Raw genomic sequence first — 16,049 nt, forward strand, 5'->3', positions numbered from 1 at the left:
CTGGGTGAGTCTATTTTGAAGAAGTGGTGTTAGAAGAAGTTTAAGTTTAAAAAATGTGGCTCTCAAAATAAATTTTAATCATTGTACTGTTGATATTTGGCTCTGTTGGCCGATGAGTTTGCCGACCACTGTTATATACCACCTTGCCCTTGTACATAGGTTATCTTCATATTACAGCTTTGGAAATTTGAAATGCAAACGGGAAAATAAGCTGCTTGCCTGCAGTCATGCAGACGATGAGTCTCTTTGTCATGATGGACTAAACGTCCTTGGATACAGCCTGGCATATAACAAGCACACGGTGGAGGTGGCTGTTTGTGACTGCTGCAACAATCGCCTCTAAGCACCCGGCCTTAGTTTTTATTTTTAAATTTATTTATTGATTAGGAGCAGTCACCTCCTTGAAAGCAAGGACTTCTAGCCCGAACCAAGTCTCAGCAGGTCATAGACTCACAGGCTTCTGCCTTCGACTAACCCAAGTGGGACAAACAGTCACTTATTCTTCTCCGAGACTTCAGGGCAGGAGCATCCCCAACTGCCTTGGCAGCTTCCCCCCTTTCTATCACTCTGACCTGAGGTCAAGGAATGATAGACAGAGAGGCCTTGGGTCAACCAGATCATCGCCCAAACAGGTCTGTCCTTCAAATTTCTCTGCAGGAGACCCATTCAATCCCATCTCAGTTATCTCCAGTTACTCGCCTGGGGGACTTACTGCACAAGTTTCTCTTGTTGGGAAACCTTTTTGGAAGGTCGGCAGGGATACAGCACGGTCCAGAAATCAGAAGAAACACAGCGACACTGCACATTGCTGAACAGTCTGCCACCATCTGCAGCATAACATGCAGTTGCCAAACACAAGGCTTTCCCTTCCACCCATCCCAGCCCCCTCCCCCTCCCCCACCCCCACCCCCACCCCCACCCCAGGTAACTTAGGTAACAGGCTGCCAGGGCTGAGTATACAGAACTTAATGGCACTTTTATCAGTACTTAAACCTTCCAGGAACTTAATCACAGAATCATAGACGTGAGGAATGTGACAGCTAGAAAGGGCCTTGGAAATTAACTAGAATATCCCCCTCAACATTTTATAGAGGAGAAACGTGGGGCTCAGGGAGGTGAACATTCTTTGCCCAAGGTCACACAGCAGACCAGAGCCAGAACCAGAACCTACATCAACCAGCAGAAACCTGGGTAAGCACTCCCTCAGTCATCTCAGATCCGGTAACATACTAGTTCCTAAAGGACAAGTTAGAAAAGGTGCTTCCTGTTTAAATTTTTTTTTTTAAGACAAAGGAAATACTTATGTAAGTTCAGTAAATACCAGTGCTTAGGAGCACAGGCTTAGAGTCAGGCTGCCTGGGTTCATATCCAGCTTCTCTGGTCTCTGCTGAGTGACTGGACATATATCAGTCCCTCTGGGCTTCAGTCTCTCATCTGTAAAATGGTGATGATGATAAGAGTACCTACTGAGCCCTGGCCAGTAGGTTGGTTGGAGCAGTGTCCCATAAGCTGAAGGGTGATGGGTTTAATTTCCGGTCAGGGCACATACCAGGTTTCAGATTTGATGCCTGGTCAGGGCGCCTAGGGGAGGCAATAGATCAGTGTTTCTCTTTCTCTCTCTTCTTCTCTCTAGAAATCAATGGGAAAACAATCCTCAGATGAGGATTAAAAGTATTATTAATAATAATAATAGTACCTATAGACTCTTGTTCATCTCTGAGGTTCTCTCTCTCTCTCTCTCTCTCTCTCTCTCTCTCTCTCTCTCTCTCTGTGTGTGTGTGTGTGTGTGTGTGTGTGTATGAGAGAGAGAGAAAGAGAGAGAGGTCTCAATTTGGTATCATCATCAGAAGGTCACTAACAAGAAATTCAAGAATAGTGAGGGGTTGTTACTAACCATAATACCAAGATTTTATAGCCTAAAAAACTCCTGAAAGAAAACACAGGAGAAAATCTTAGTGATTTTAGGTTTGGCAAAGATTTTTTAAAGACACAAAGCCATGAACTGTAAAATAAAAAATTGATAAGTTGAACTTCTTCAAAATTAAAAGCATTTGCTTTTCAAAAGACATTATTATGAAAGTAAAAAGATAGGCCACAGACTTGGGTATATTTGCAAAACACAGATCTATCTAGGGACTTGAATCTAAAATATACAAAGAATGCTTGCATATCAATGAAAAGATGACAACCTACATTTTTTAAATGGGCAAAATATTTGAATAAACATCACCAATGAAGATATACAGATAACAAAGAGAAACACATGAAAAGGTGTTCAACATTATTAATAATTAGGTACATGCAAACTAAAACCATAATGAGAAATCACTACATACCTTCTAGATGGCTAAAATTAAACAGATGAACCATATCAAGTGTTGGCAAGGATGTGGAGCAATTAAACTTTCATACATTGCTGATGGAAATGTAAATAGTACAATCCCTTTGGAAAACAGTTTTGCAGTTGAGAGCTAAACCTATATCTCCCATATGACCCAGCCATTCCAATTCTAGGTATTGACTCAAGACAAGTGAAAACATTACATCCATACAAAAACTTTCACATAAAAATTTATAGCAACTTTATTAGTAATGGTTAAAAATTGAAAACAACCCAAATTTCTACCAACAGGTGAATGATAAACTGGTGCATCTATACAATGAGCTACTACTGATCAATAACAAGGAATAAATTACTAATACAAATAATAACATGGATGAATATACAAATAATTAAGCTGAGTGAAATAAGCTAGAGTTTATTAAAGACTATATACTACATGGTTCTGTTTATATAAAATCCTAGAAAATGCAAACTAATCAATAGTGATAAAAGGTTGTTCACCTGGGTATAGAAAAATGGAAGGATGGATATCAAACAAGCATTAGGTTCTTATGATAGCAATGAATAGGTTCATTATGTTGATCATGGTGATAGTTTCACAGTTGTATACACATGTCAAAACTTTTAGTAGCAGTTTGGGTCCAATCAAGAGATAGAAAACACACAGTAGGCTAAACAGGAGAAGTTTAATAGAAATAATTGTTAACAATGATAAAAGAGTAACTATAAAATACAAGGAAATGTATATGGTACCCTAGAGCTGAAGGAGAATACTCCAAGAAGGACAAACATAGGAGGGGTTCATTGGCTAAAGTATGGTTCAACCCACTGGATAGCAGAGAAGTTTGGAGTGCAGGCAGGGGAGAGAAACCAATGGCATGGGCCTGCAGTGGAGGTCTGGGTGCTGCTGTGGACAGGGAAGGAGGGAGACAGAGAAAGATTGACTTGTTCCACATAGCTGTGCATTCATTGGTTGATTCTTATATGTGCCCAGGCTGGGAATGGAACCCACAACCTTGGTGTATTGGGACAATGTTCTAAACCAACTGAGCTACCCAACCAGAGCAAAAAATAAATTCTTAATTTAAAATCTCTCCATAAAGAAAATCCCTAGCCCAGATAACTTTAATAGGTGAATCCTATTAAACATTTAGGGAAGAAATAATACCAATATTATACAAACTATTAAAATAAAATAAGAGGAGTCCTGGCCAGCATTTCTCAGTGGTTAGAGCATCAGCCTGTGCACCAGAAGGTCATGGGTTCAATTCCAGTCAAGAGCACATACCTGCATTAAAGATTTGATCCCTGCCCTCTGTTGGGCAAGTTTGGGAGGCAACAAATCCATCTCTCTCTCTCTCTCTCTCTCTCTCTCTCTCTCTCTCTCTCTCTCTCTCTCTCTCTCTCTCTTTCTCCTTTGTATGTGTGTGTGTCCTCCACCCCCCTCCCTTCCAATCTGTCTAAAAGTCAATGGAAAAAATATCCTCACTCCTTGGGTGAGGACCAGATATATATTAATATAGATATATAGATATGGAGAGAACACTTTCTTACTCATTTTATTTTGCAAGAAAAATAACCAAATTTAGTATATACATATGTATGGGAACCCAAAAATGATAGTCAGAGATCCCATATACAAGAAAGATTCAGAGATCAAAAGAGGGATTGAGATATCAGGTCTAGTAATAATTAATGTCGTTTTAAAACATTCATTTAAAATCTTGCTTGGCATTAACTTGTATTGACATAACCTTCAAACATGTGGTATCTACAGAACGTGTGAAGTGCAATTAACAAGTTTTGCTTGAAAAAGTTTGTGTTTGGTTTGGTTTTTGTTGCAAAACTAGGGCTAAGAAGATGGCGGATGAAGAGCATATTCGGCACTGCATGCTTTACGAGTTCCAATTAGGAAGAAAAGCAAGTGAGGCTGCAAAAAACATCTGTAGTGCTCTTGGTCAAGATGCAGTTAGCGCCAGAAAATGCCAGCGTTGGTTTGAGAAATTCCGCGAGGGAAAGTTTTCGTTAGATGACAAGAGTGGTCAAGGCCGTGTGTCCAATTTTGATCAAGAAGCTCTTCAAGCTCTTTTGGTGCAAAATCCTCAAATTACCCAACAAGAGCTTGCGGCAACTTTAAATTGTTCACAATAAACAATTTCCAATCAATTACGTGCACTTGGCAAAGTCCAAAAGTTTGGAAAATGGGTTCCTCATGAGTTGACTGACAACAACCTTAATCAAAGAGTCACAATTTGCAGTTCGCTCCTCTCTCGTCAAAACCATTTGCTGTTTTTAGAGCAAATTGTTACCGGAAATGAAAAATGGGTGCTGTATGTTATAATAATTTGAAAAGGGGGCCTCAATGGTTGGACAAAAATGAGGCTCCACAGCCCACACCAAAACCTGACTTGCATGCGAAAAAAGTGATGTTGTGGGTTTGGTGGAATTTTAAAGGAATTCTTCATTATGAACTTTTACCATCTAACCAAACCATTACAAGTGCAGTGTATAGTGCCCAATTGGAAAGGTTAGCCCAAGCTTTAAGAGAAAAAGAACCCGCGCTGATTAATTGGAAGGGCGTAATTCTTCACCACGATAACGCACGACCGCATACTGCAAGAATCACTGCTGAAAAACTGCGCCAGTTGGAATGGGAAGTTCTCCCTCAACCTGCATATTCTCCTGATATTGCCCCTTCCGATTACCATTTGTTTCGTTCTTTGCAAAACTTTCTTCTTGGAAAAAAATTTAATAATGAAGAATGCCTCAAAAATGCATTGACCGAATTTTTTGCATCAAAATCACAAGAATTTTACAACAGAGGGATTAAAATGCTTCCTGAGCGTTGAGCACAAGTAGTAGAAAACAACGGCAACTATATTGTTGATTAAATTTTGTTGTATTGTTTAAATAAATTCGATTTAAAAAAGGTATTAGAAAACGACATTAATTATTACTAGACCTAATGTATAAGACATCCTGAGCTAGGGATGAGATGTGCAGATTGGGGCTTCAAAAGGTCATTGAAGTTGTATAAGTTCTTTATATATTTTGGAAATTAAGCCTTTGTCAGAGCTACTGTTTTTAAATATCATCTCCTGTCTGGTTGGCTGCCTGCTTGTTTTGTTTTTGTTTTTGTTTTTTGTTTTGTTTTGTTTTTTTAAATATATTTTATTGATTTTTTACAGAGAGGAAGGGAGAGGGATAGAGAGTTACACACATCGATGACAGAGAGACATCGATCAACTGCCTCCTGCACACTGGAGATGTGCCTCCAACCAAGGTACATGCCCTTGACCAGAATCAAACCCAGGACGTTTAAGTCCACAGGCTGACCCTCTATCCACTGAGGTTTGGGCTGCTGCCTATTTGTTTTGTTGTCTGTCTTTTGCTGTGCAGAAGCTCTTCAGTTTGATATAGTTCCATTCCTTTCTTTTTGCCTTTACCTCCCTTGCTATTGGGGTTAAGTCCATAAAATGTTCTCTACAACGTAGTTCCATAAGTTCGGTACCTGTATTTTTTTCTATGTGACTTATAGTTTCAGGTCTTATGTCTAAGTCTTTGATTCATTTTGAATTAATTTTTGTATTGATACATGGGAACAAACAGCAATCCATTACATTCATTTGCATGTGGCTTTCCAATTTTCCCAGCACCATTTATGAAGATATTATCTTTACTCCAGTGTGCATTTCTGGCTCCTTTGTCAAAAAATTTCTGTCCATATACATGTGGTTTTATAGCCGGGCTCTCTATTCTGTTCCATTGATCTGTGTATCCTGTTTCTCTGTCAATACCATGCTGTTTTGATGATGATAGCTCTGTAGTATATTTTGAAGTCAGGTAGCATGATACCTCTAGTATTGTTCTATTTTTTCAGGATTGCTTTGTCCATTCTGGGTCTTTTGTGGTGCCATACAAATCTGATGATTTCTCATTCTATTTCTTTAAAAATGACTTTGAGATTTTTATGGGGATTGCTGTGTATGAAATGGCCATTTTAACTATGTTGATTCTCCCAACACAGGATATTTTTCCACTTTGTTGTGTCTTTTTCGATCTCTTTTAATAATGTTTTGTAATTTTTAGTATATAGGTCTTTCACATTTTTTTTTTTGTTAACTTTTATCCTAGGTATTCAAAAACCAAACAAATAAACAATCCAATCAAAAAGTAAGCAGAGGACCTAAAAATACACCTCTCCCAAGAAGATATTCAAACAACCAAATAGATGTTTGAAAAGATGTTCAACCTCATTGGCAATCAGGGACATGCAAATTAAAACTATGAGATACCACTTAATACCAGTCAAAGTGGCCATTATCAACAAGACAAGCAACAAGTGGTGGAGAGGTTGTGGAAAAAAGGGAACCCTCATTCACTGCTGGTGGGAATGTAGACTGATACAACCACTATGGGAAACAGTTTGGCAATTCCTCAAGAAATTAAAAATAGAGCTACCATATGACCCAACAATCACACTCCTGGGTATATACCCCAAAACTCAAAATCATTTATACACAAAGATAGTTGCACCCCTATGTTCACTACAGCATTATTCATGGTGGCCAAGAGTTGGAAACAGCCAAAGTGCCCTATGATAGAGGACTGGACAAAGAAGATGTGGTATGTATACACAATGGAGTACTACAGGGCCATAAGAAAGAATAAAATAGCGTCATTCACAACAACATGGATGGACCTTGAGAACATTATGCGAAGTGAAATTAATCAAACAGAAAAATCTAAGAGCTATATGATTTCTCTCATATGTGGAATATAAAACTGAAGCTTATGAACACAAACAGCAGTGTGATGGTTGCCAGAGGGTGGGGGTAGGGAAGAAAGGGGTCCTAATATGAGGTGACAGGAGAACTATATCCTGCTCAAGGATTGAAATTTTCAATATGGTAAATGTGTCATAAGTACAGAAAAAATATATCAATGGTACAGATTAAGAGTTCACAAATAGGCTCACATACATACTGATAATTGATTTTTCCTTTTTACAGAATCACCAATGTAGTTTAATGAAAAACAGAAAGTCTAATAAAGGGTACTTTACCAACTAGCAGGAAAGGGAGTGAACCTTGATCCATACCTTATACCATAAAGAAAAATTAATTTGAGATAAATTAGGGCTTACATGTAAATGTTAAAACTATAATGCTACTAGAATAAAGTATACATGAGTTCTTTATGCATTGGGGTGAGGCAAAGATATCTTAGGACACAGAAAACAGTAATTGTAAAAAAGAAATTGATAAATTAGAACTCAGCAAAATTAAAAGAACCTGCTCATCAAAAACACCTTTAAGTGAATGGTCAATAAAAATAAGGGAAAATGTTCAGCATCATTTGTCATCAGGGAAATGCTAATTAAAATCATAAAGAGCTACTGTTACATATTTACTAGAATGGCTAAAATTAAAGAGAATAGAATCTCAAATGCTGACAGGATGGAGAGCTGCTGGGTTTCTCATTCAGTGCTGAGAATGAAAAACGTTATAACCACTGTAGAAACTTTTTAAGCTTCTTATAAAGATAATATACACTTTACCTTATGATTCAACAATTTCACTCTGAGGTATTTACCAAAAGAGAATAAAAATGCGTGTACAAAAATGTGTATATCAATGTTCATTGCAGCTTTATTCATAATAGCAAAGTATTAGAAACAAATCAAATGTCCATCAACAGGAGAGTGAACGACTAAAATGTAGCATATTCATCTTATGGAATATTACTTATTAATAAAAAGAACAACTGCTGGTTGATGCAACATGGATGAATCTAAAAAATATGCTCAGATTGCCGAAACCGATTTGGCTCAGTGGATAGAGTGTCAGTCTGTCAACTGAAAGGTCCCAGGATCGATTCCAGTCAAAGGCATGTACATTGGTTGCGGGCACATTCCTGGTAGGGGGTGTGCAGGAGGCAGCTGGTTGATGTTTCTCTATCATATATGTTTCTAGCTCTATATTCCTCTCCCTTCCTCTCTGTAAAAAATCAATAAAATATACCTTAAAAAAAATACATGCTCAGAGGAAGAAGCAAAACACAAAAGAGTATTTAATCTATGATTCAATTTTCACAAATTTCAAAAACAAATAAAATGAAGCTATGGTTAGATATTATACTGGTGGTTGAGGCTAGAGGGGGAGGGAAATTCCCCTAGTGGTGGGAATGCTATATATCATAACTGGGGTGGTACATATTAAGATGCGTGCATTTTACAAGTATGTATTTATACTTCAAAACAAATTTTTAATTCCCAGCAGAAAGCAAATGAGAAAAACTTAGACATAGGCAGGTGCCCAGAGCTATGTCAAATCATCACTTTCAAATTTAAACTACTTCAGAAATGTCCCCAGATTGCTAAACCCCACCCCTATGGTAGAAGTGAAGATACTAACTACAGTGAATCTTCCAGAATCTCCAGGTTGATTCCAGGTCCATTGCAGAATAACTCACTCTCCTAAACTCCCAAGGAAGGCTTGTAGGTAATAATAAATGGAAAATCTTAACTTCATCAAAGCTTAGAACTGCAAAGGAATGGAGGGCATCTAGCTGTGGGGTGGTAGATCTGTGCACACAGAGACTCATGTTGGGAATGGAAATGAGTAAGGCCAATCCAGTGAGACCATGGAAGATGAGCATCATTCAAGGTCAGTGGAGCACCATCCAACAGGCCAGTATACCCAGCTCTTCCATTTCTAAGAGAAACTGGAAATTCATATTTCTTATATAAAATCTTCCAACTTTTAAAGGTTGGCAAATACTTTTTAAGTTATGTAGAACTGTGTACAAAAATCATGTAGACAATTTAGGAGCAAACCTTTGTGATCTTAGAGTAGGCAAATATTTTTAATTAATATTTACTAGTAAAAGCACAATACCTAAAAAATAAATTGATACATTTGACTTTTGTGACACAGGACACTGCTGAGAAAAAAATAAAAGGCCACAGACTGAGAGAGAATATCTGCAAGTTTTATATCAGAGAAAGAACTTGTATTCATAATGTATAAATGACATCCAAAACTCAATAATAAGAAAACAAACTGGTAGGCGTTACACATGAGCAGATCAAGGATGATGGGCCAGGTACAGGTCACAGGGGCAGAAAGCCCTGGGTGCCTAGCAAAGGACAATTTTATTTTATTTTTTTAATGTATTTTATTGGTTTTTTTTACAGAGAGGAAGGGAGAGAGATAGAGAGCTAGAAACATCGATGAGAGAGAAACATCGACCAGCTGCCTCTTGCACACCCCCTACCAGGGATGTGCCCGCAACCAATGTACATGCCCTTGACCAGAATCAAACCTGGGACCTTTCAGTCTGCAGACCGATGCTCTACCACTGAGCCAAACAGATTTCGGCGCAAAGGACAATTTTAGGGTGGGACCACGTCCCCACGGTGAACTTTCCTCTCCTAGCTGACATGAGGTTTGGACCACCTGACCTTTTCTCCCTAAAGATAACATCTAGGCGTCAGTTATATTTCAGCTCCAGGCCCAAAAAAGCAGTAAAACCAGACAAGCAATGCCAAGACCAAGGCTGTCTCTGAACCAGCTGCATTGAATAAGGGCCTCTTGCCCTCACATTGACCAATCAATCAGTGGAGACGATGACCCTGAAAGGACACACCAGGAAAATTGCTGAATATTCCCTGCGATCTTCCCGAAGATCTCCACCCTTAAAGCCCTTAGGTCAGAGGACCCAGCTATGCTCATCTTTCCAAAAGCAGCCCAAGGCTCTCCTTTTTTCCTGCTCTCCCTATATTAATCCCCCTAGAGGAGTCACCATTAACTTCCTCACTTCTAAGTTCCGAGGGCCCTTCCTTTACCTCTATAACTTATTTTCTAAGCCCATTTCTTCTGCAAATTACTTCTTCTACCTCTGTGATTTTATGAATAAGTATTCTCTTATAGTTTGAGCCTTGACTCTGAATTCTTTCCTAGCCAGAACTCAAGTCCCGAGGTGGCTGAACCCAGGTCCAGTCTGACCCTATGGGCCTAACACCTGATGTCATTCTTGCTGCCTCCAACAGTATGGCTGATTCATATGGTTGGTGTATATTTAACTTTGTAAGAAACTGCCAAAATGTTTTTTCAAAGTTGTACCACTTTACATAACTACCATCAGTGTATGGGAGTTTCTCCTCATCCTCAAGACTTCAATGAGCAATGTTTTAACTTCCCATTCTAATATGTAGGTGATGGTGCTTTAATGTGGTTTCAATTGGAAGTTCCTTAATCACTAATGATGTTGAGCATCTTGACCAGTGCTTATTTGTCACCTGCATATCTTCTTTGGTATTGGATCTGGGTCATTTGTTCATTTATATCATGTTGTTTTGTTGGAAACTACGGTATATCCATGTAATGGAAAACTACTCAGCTATCAAAAGGAATGAACTAATGATATACACAACAACATAGATACCAAAATAGCCAAAACCGGTTTGGCTCAGTGGATAGAGCATCGGCCTGCGGACTCAAGGGTTCCGGGTTCAATTCCGGTCAAGGGCATGTATGTGCCTTGGTTCTCTCATCGATGTTTCTGACTCTCTGTCCCTCTCCCTCTCTCTAAAAAATCAATAAAATTTAAAAAATTATGAAAAAATACAACATAGATACCAAAATAGTTAAGCTAAGTGAAAGAAGTCAGACAAAAAAAAAATCCATCTTGTATGATTCTAGGGAATGCAAGAAAAAGTATAATTAAAAGAAGCAGATCAATAGTTACCTGGAACAAGGAGTGGAGAGACAAGGGATGGATTACAAAGGGGCATGAGGAAACTTTTGAGAGTGATGGATAAGTTCATTATCGTAATTTGTGATGGTTTTCGTGGGTGAGTTCGTAAGTCAAATTTTATCAAATCATACACCTAAAACATGTGCAATTTATTTTATGTCAGCTACACCACAATAACTTGAGTGTTTTATAAACAGGAAAAAAAAACTTAATTTAGACCCAAGCAAAGACATCTTCTAGCTAAATATAGCCCTTGAAATGCCAGTTTGCCTCATCTTACTCTTCCCATTTAACAGATAAGAAAACTGAGACCTAGAAAGATGTAATAACTTGCCCAGATAAAATTCTTTTTGTAAATTCTGTGTCTAGGAGCCAGATAAGAAAAGATCAAAATAATGTTGTTGATAAGGATGATAATTTAAATGCATTATAGGTCTATTTTAAGAATTGCTTTCACAATAAAAAGTAAAGCTTAAAATCAGAAAATCTAGTCTGAACTTCTTTTTCATCATTAGTTATTTCTATGACTCTGAGCAGTTTCCTTAAAATGTACAGAATCTGTTTCTTCATCTCTATACCCATATTAAGAATATCTATATATGTAAAAGCCTAAGAAATGACTAAAAGACCCAACCACCAGTAAACTTGTTTGCTATGACATGCACTAACCAGCTAAGGGCAGATGCTCAACATAGGAGCTGCCCCTGTGGTCAGTGCACTTCTACAACCAACCTCCTGTGGCCAGCCAACCTCTTGTGGTCCCTCCCCACAGCCAGCCAGCCCCCCTCCATCAACCCCGATGGGGAGGGAGATGCCAGCCAGCCAGCCTCCCATGGTCCCTTCCCCTCACCCCCACCACACCCAGCCAACCTCCCACAGTCCCTGCCCCGATGGGCCCAATCACTGGCCTGGCTGAAGGATCCCACCCATGCACGAATTTGTACACTGGGACTCTAGTCTACCTCATAAGGCCTTCTTGAAGATGAAATAGGATATGCTCAGGTAAGTTTTCATATAAATATTAGTTGGGTGAATTTAATTTGTAAGATAGATGGGTAGAACATGTCTTATGAATTGAATGATCTTTTGTAAAACAAAACAAACAACAAAAACAAATACCCACTGAGATTGCTGGAAAAATGGTCTATAGATAGAGAGTAGGGGGACTCTCTTCCCAGAGTCACTTAATTTCAAGGTCTCAAGATGGCAGCCATATCTAGCTTTCTGGAGTATTTAGATGCTGAGTGCATAGTATTTTTAAAATTTTAAGTCAACAGCCCAATCAGCATGGCTCAATAGTTGAGCATCCACTTATAAACCAGGGGGCTGTGAGTTCAATCCCCAGTAAAGGGCATGTAGGAGGCAGCCAATCGATGATTTTCTCTCATCATTGATGTTTTTGTCTCTCCCTCTTCCTTCCTCTCTGAAATCAATAAAAATATATTTTTAAAAATGTAAGTCAACATATGAAGTTTGAGAGTATTCACATAAAAATAGAAATTTCCAATAAAATAAAAAATAAAATAAGTAATTAATTAAAAAAAAAAACCTCCTGCTTATTTTGAAAAAGCAATGAGCAGATCTGGCCACACAGAGCCTGCACTGAGGAAGGGCAGCAGGGAGCGGCAGGTGAGGGGGCAATAGGTGCCCCTCCAGAAGGGGCAGCTCCTTCAGGCCCTGACGTCCCCACCATCTCTCACATCCTGCCACCAGGCCTCACGTAGGATCACATAAACCTGGCCCCCGTGGGCATTTCTGTGTGCAACTCATGTTTTCCACCACCTGCCTCACACAGCCAAGCGTCATTGCCGGAGGGCCAACCATGTTTACGATTTGTCATCTCGAAATGATGATGAGCTATGTTGACATTTGGACAGCCATTCAACAGAATCGACTCCCTCTAGGCTGCATGTGTAAGCAGTTTCCACACACGCCAACTGAAGCCGAGATTTGGCACTCTTCCAGCAGATTTGAGCAATGTAGATATTCAATTTGGATTCTTTTAGACACCAAAGTCGATACATTTTGGGGGTCCTGACTCTCAAATGATCCAACTTGACATTCCACCTTGATCAAATGTACCTGGCAACTGCCCTCTTCTCCACAGACCTAGGCTCTGATAGCCAGAATTTTAACTGATTTTCTAACAACGTTAAGTTTCTTCAGGACACTGATGGGCGTAAAACCCAGTGCTGCCCAGGACACTGAGCTAGCTCCACATTCAGCCTTAAATCAGTCCACATAGTAAAAAACCCAGAACATATTTAGGACGAGAGAGAGGAAACCAACAGATAACAGATTTTTAAAAGTTATTTTTATATGCAAAAACTACCAAACTGTCTACAATTAGTGAGTACAAATCACTTTTTGGCTCTGAGATAGTTCCTCACAGCACACAATGTAAGTTAAAACGTATGCTTGAGACCTTGGCGTACATCTGCTCTTGATCTTCTGTCAATACAAAATATTTTTCCTCTTTCAACCTAAACACTGAATCAGGAAGCCTGTAATGTACTATACGGCACTAGCCAATCTAAAAGCATTCTCGAAAAAAGTCCAGAAACAGATCTATCTCCTCATTTGTCTCTCGTAACTATGAAATGCACAGAATCACTTGAAGTTTTGAGCATTCTGACTACAGGGCTTTTGTCACTGTGAAACGCAGGCCACCATGAGGAGAATTGTCCCAGACAATGAGATCCAGCTACGGAAGAGCCACCCCCGGGAAGAGAGGCCGCTGACTCTCTACGTCGATGGTTTGTTTTGTTTTGCTTTCTTCAAACAGTGAAATGCTTGCGGTTAATACTTTTGTGGATCTCATCCCCCTAGATTAAATGCACTGCACACACAACGCATCTTCTCTTTTAATTTTGCAACAATACAGCAAGAGATCTGGTGTGATATGTGAACCCTAGCAAGCCAAGAAGAGAGCACTCCAAAAACGAATAAGCCTTTTAAGGGAAGATGTGAAACATTCTAAACCATAAACCTAGGTACCACCAGACCCGAGACAAACGCAAAAGAAGGGTTCCTGTTTCCCTTTCCTCGTCTGACTCATAGTATACCATTCACGCCAGACATCCTTATCTGTCTAATAAAGGCCAGATTTTATTGACACATTTCATCTGTTTCTTGCCATAGACACCGAAAGCTCTGGAATGTGGAGTCTCTTTCTGAGCCACCATTATCTCCCCACATTTGCTAGGGAGGGCACCAGTACAATTCTCCCAGGCCCTTGACTTTGTTTTTTTAAACACAATCCCATTACGCACGCAGGGCATCTGTTTTCCTCTCAGAAGAGGAGCGAGCATTCTTGATTACTCTGCCTTTTTTCTTCCGAGAAATGGCCTACACACAGATGACATGAATCTTTTGATCAACAAGCTTCCAAAGAGATACAGATTTATTCTCCACAATCAGCAAGGAAGCTGCACTCAACTTTTTTTTCTTTAGTACAGTTAAAAATAAAAGGAGGGGGAGGGGGAAAAGGAGGAGGAACCCTATAAAATTATGATGGGACAGACTTCCTTTAGGGAAAAGAGTAGAAAAACATATGCAAGGTCACCTCAGGAAGGTGTACAGAAATTGATCCCCAGAAGTTCATCACAAGACACCCCAGTTTAAGCAGAAAGCACTTTGGGTTTTTCCTCTTGGATGATAGATCCCCTTCTTTTTTTTTAAATCTCATTGATCTCTAGACTCATAACAATGTTAGGCGTCTATTGTCACTACGGGGTTTTTCATCTTTGTGTAATTTTACAGACCGGCTCAGAGAATCTCTGCACTAGAGGGAATTATTTAAATTCCTGTTTTACAGCTGAAGAAACTGAAGAAGAGAAGCAAAGAGCTTCCCACTGAGACACAGAAAGAGCCCGTTTGAGGGGCTGTCTTCAGGGTTGCAGAGTTCAAACGCCCACTCAGAACACTACAGCAGGAGAACAAGATGGCCTTCTAAATCTCACGTGAAATTCTGGATCTTGTTGTTTGCTTTATATAATGCACTAGCATACTAGTATGTTCGCATGGGCAAAAGCGGCAATGGCAGAGAAATGTGATCAAATAGTAGCCATATCCAATTTGGTCCTATTCTGCATAATTCGATGTGATTTAAGAAATACACTGGAATCTGGCTTCTCTCAAATTTAATTTGTTCCGGAAGCCTGTTCAAGAAGTGATCTGTTCAAAAACCAAATAATTTTTACCCATCCTAATAAAAAGGAATATGCTAATTGACCATCACTCTGTCACAAAGATGGCTGCACCCACAGCTGAGACAAAGTTTCCTTAAGGAGCCTTAACGAGCAATTAGCAGGGACCTGAGGCCCTTCCCCGATCTATGGGGCTTGACAGGGGACCTCAGGCTGCTTTCCCTGCCCCCAGTGCCAGGCCAGGGGACCTCAGGCCACACCCCTCGCCCTGGGGACCTGAGGCTGTGCCCCCCCGTCTGGTGGGGCTTGAGAAAGGACCTCAGGCCATGCTCCCTGCCCCATCAGTGGGACCTCAGGCCACACTCCTCATCCTGGTGCCCTGAGGCTATGCCCCCTGCTCAGTGGGGCTTGACAAGGGTGAGACTGGCAGGTCTGGATCTAGCCCAATGTAGAAGTGGGGGAGGGGTGCAGCTGGGTCTGGGTCTCACTTGATTTTGAGGCACATGTGGGTGGGCAGGGACTTGACTCTAGGTCCCCCATTTAATGTGCACAAATTTTGTGCACCGGGCCCCTAGTAGAAATAATGTAAATTGAATTAATTTGTTCCAGACCCTCAAATGATTTCCTGTTTTAACCTTTCTTATATACAGTACCTGTCTAATAGAATGTTTAATCTATACACAAACACTTCTTAAATGTATTGAATCACCCCCTACTATCCTTAAATCACTTTCAGCACCCATTTCAGGGGTGTCTTTTAGGAGGTCAGTATGTAGCATATTAGCTTTTTCACATAT

The sequence above is a fragment of the Pipistrellus kuhlii genome, unplaced genomic scaffold (assembly GCF_014108245.1).
Source record: "Pipistrellus kuhlii isolate mPipKuh1 unplaced genomic scaffold, mPipKuh1.p scaffold_m20_p_2, whole genome shotgun sequence".
Taxonomy (NCBI): domain Eukaryota; kingdom Metazoa; phylum Chordata; class Mammalia; order Chiroptera; family Vespertilionidae; genus Pipistrellus; species Pipistrellus kuhlii.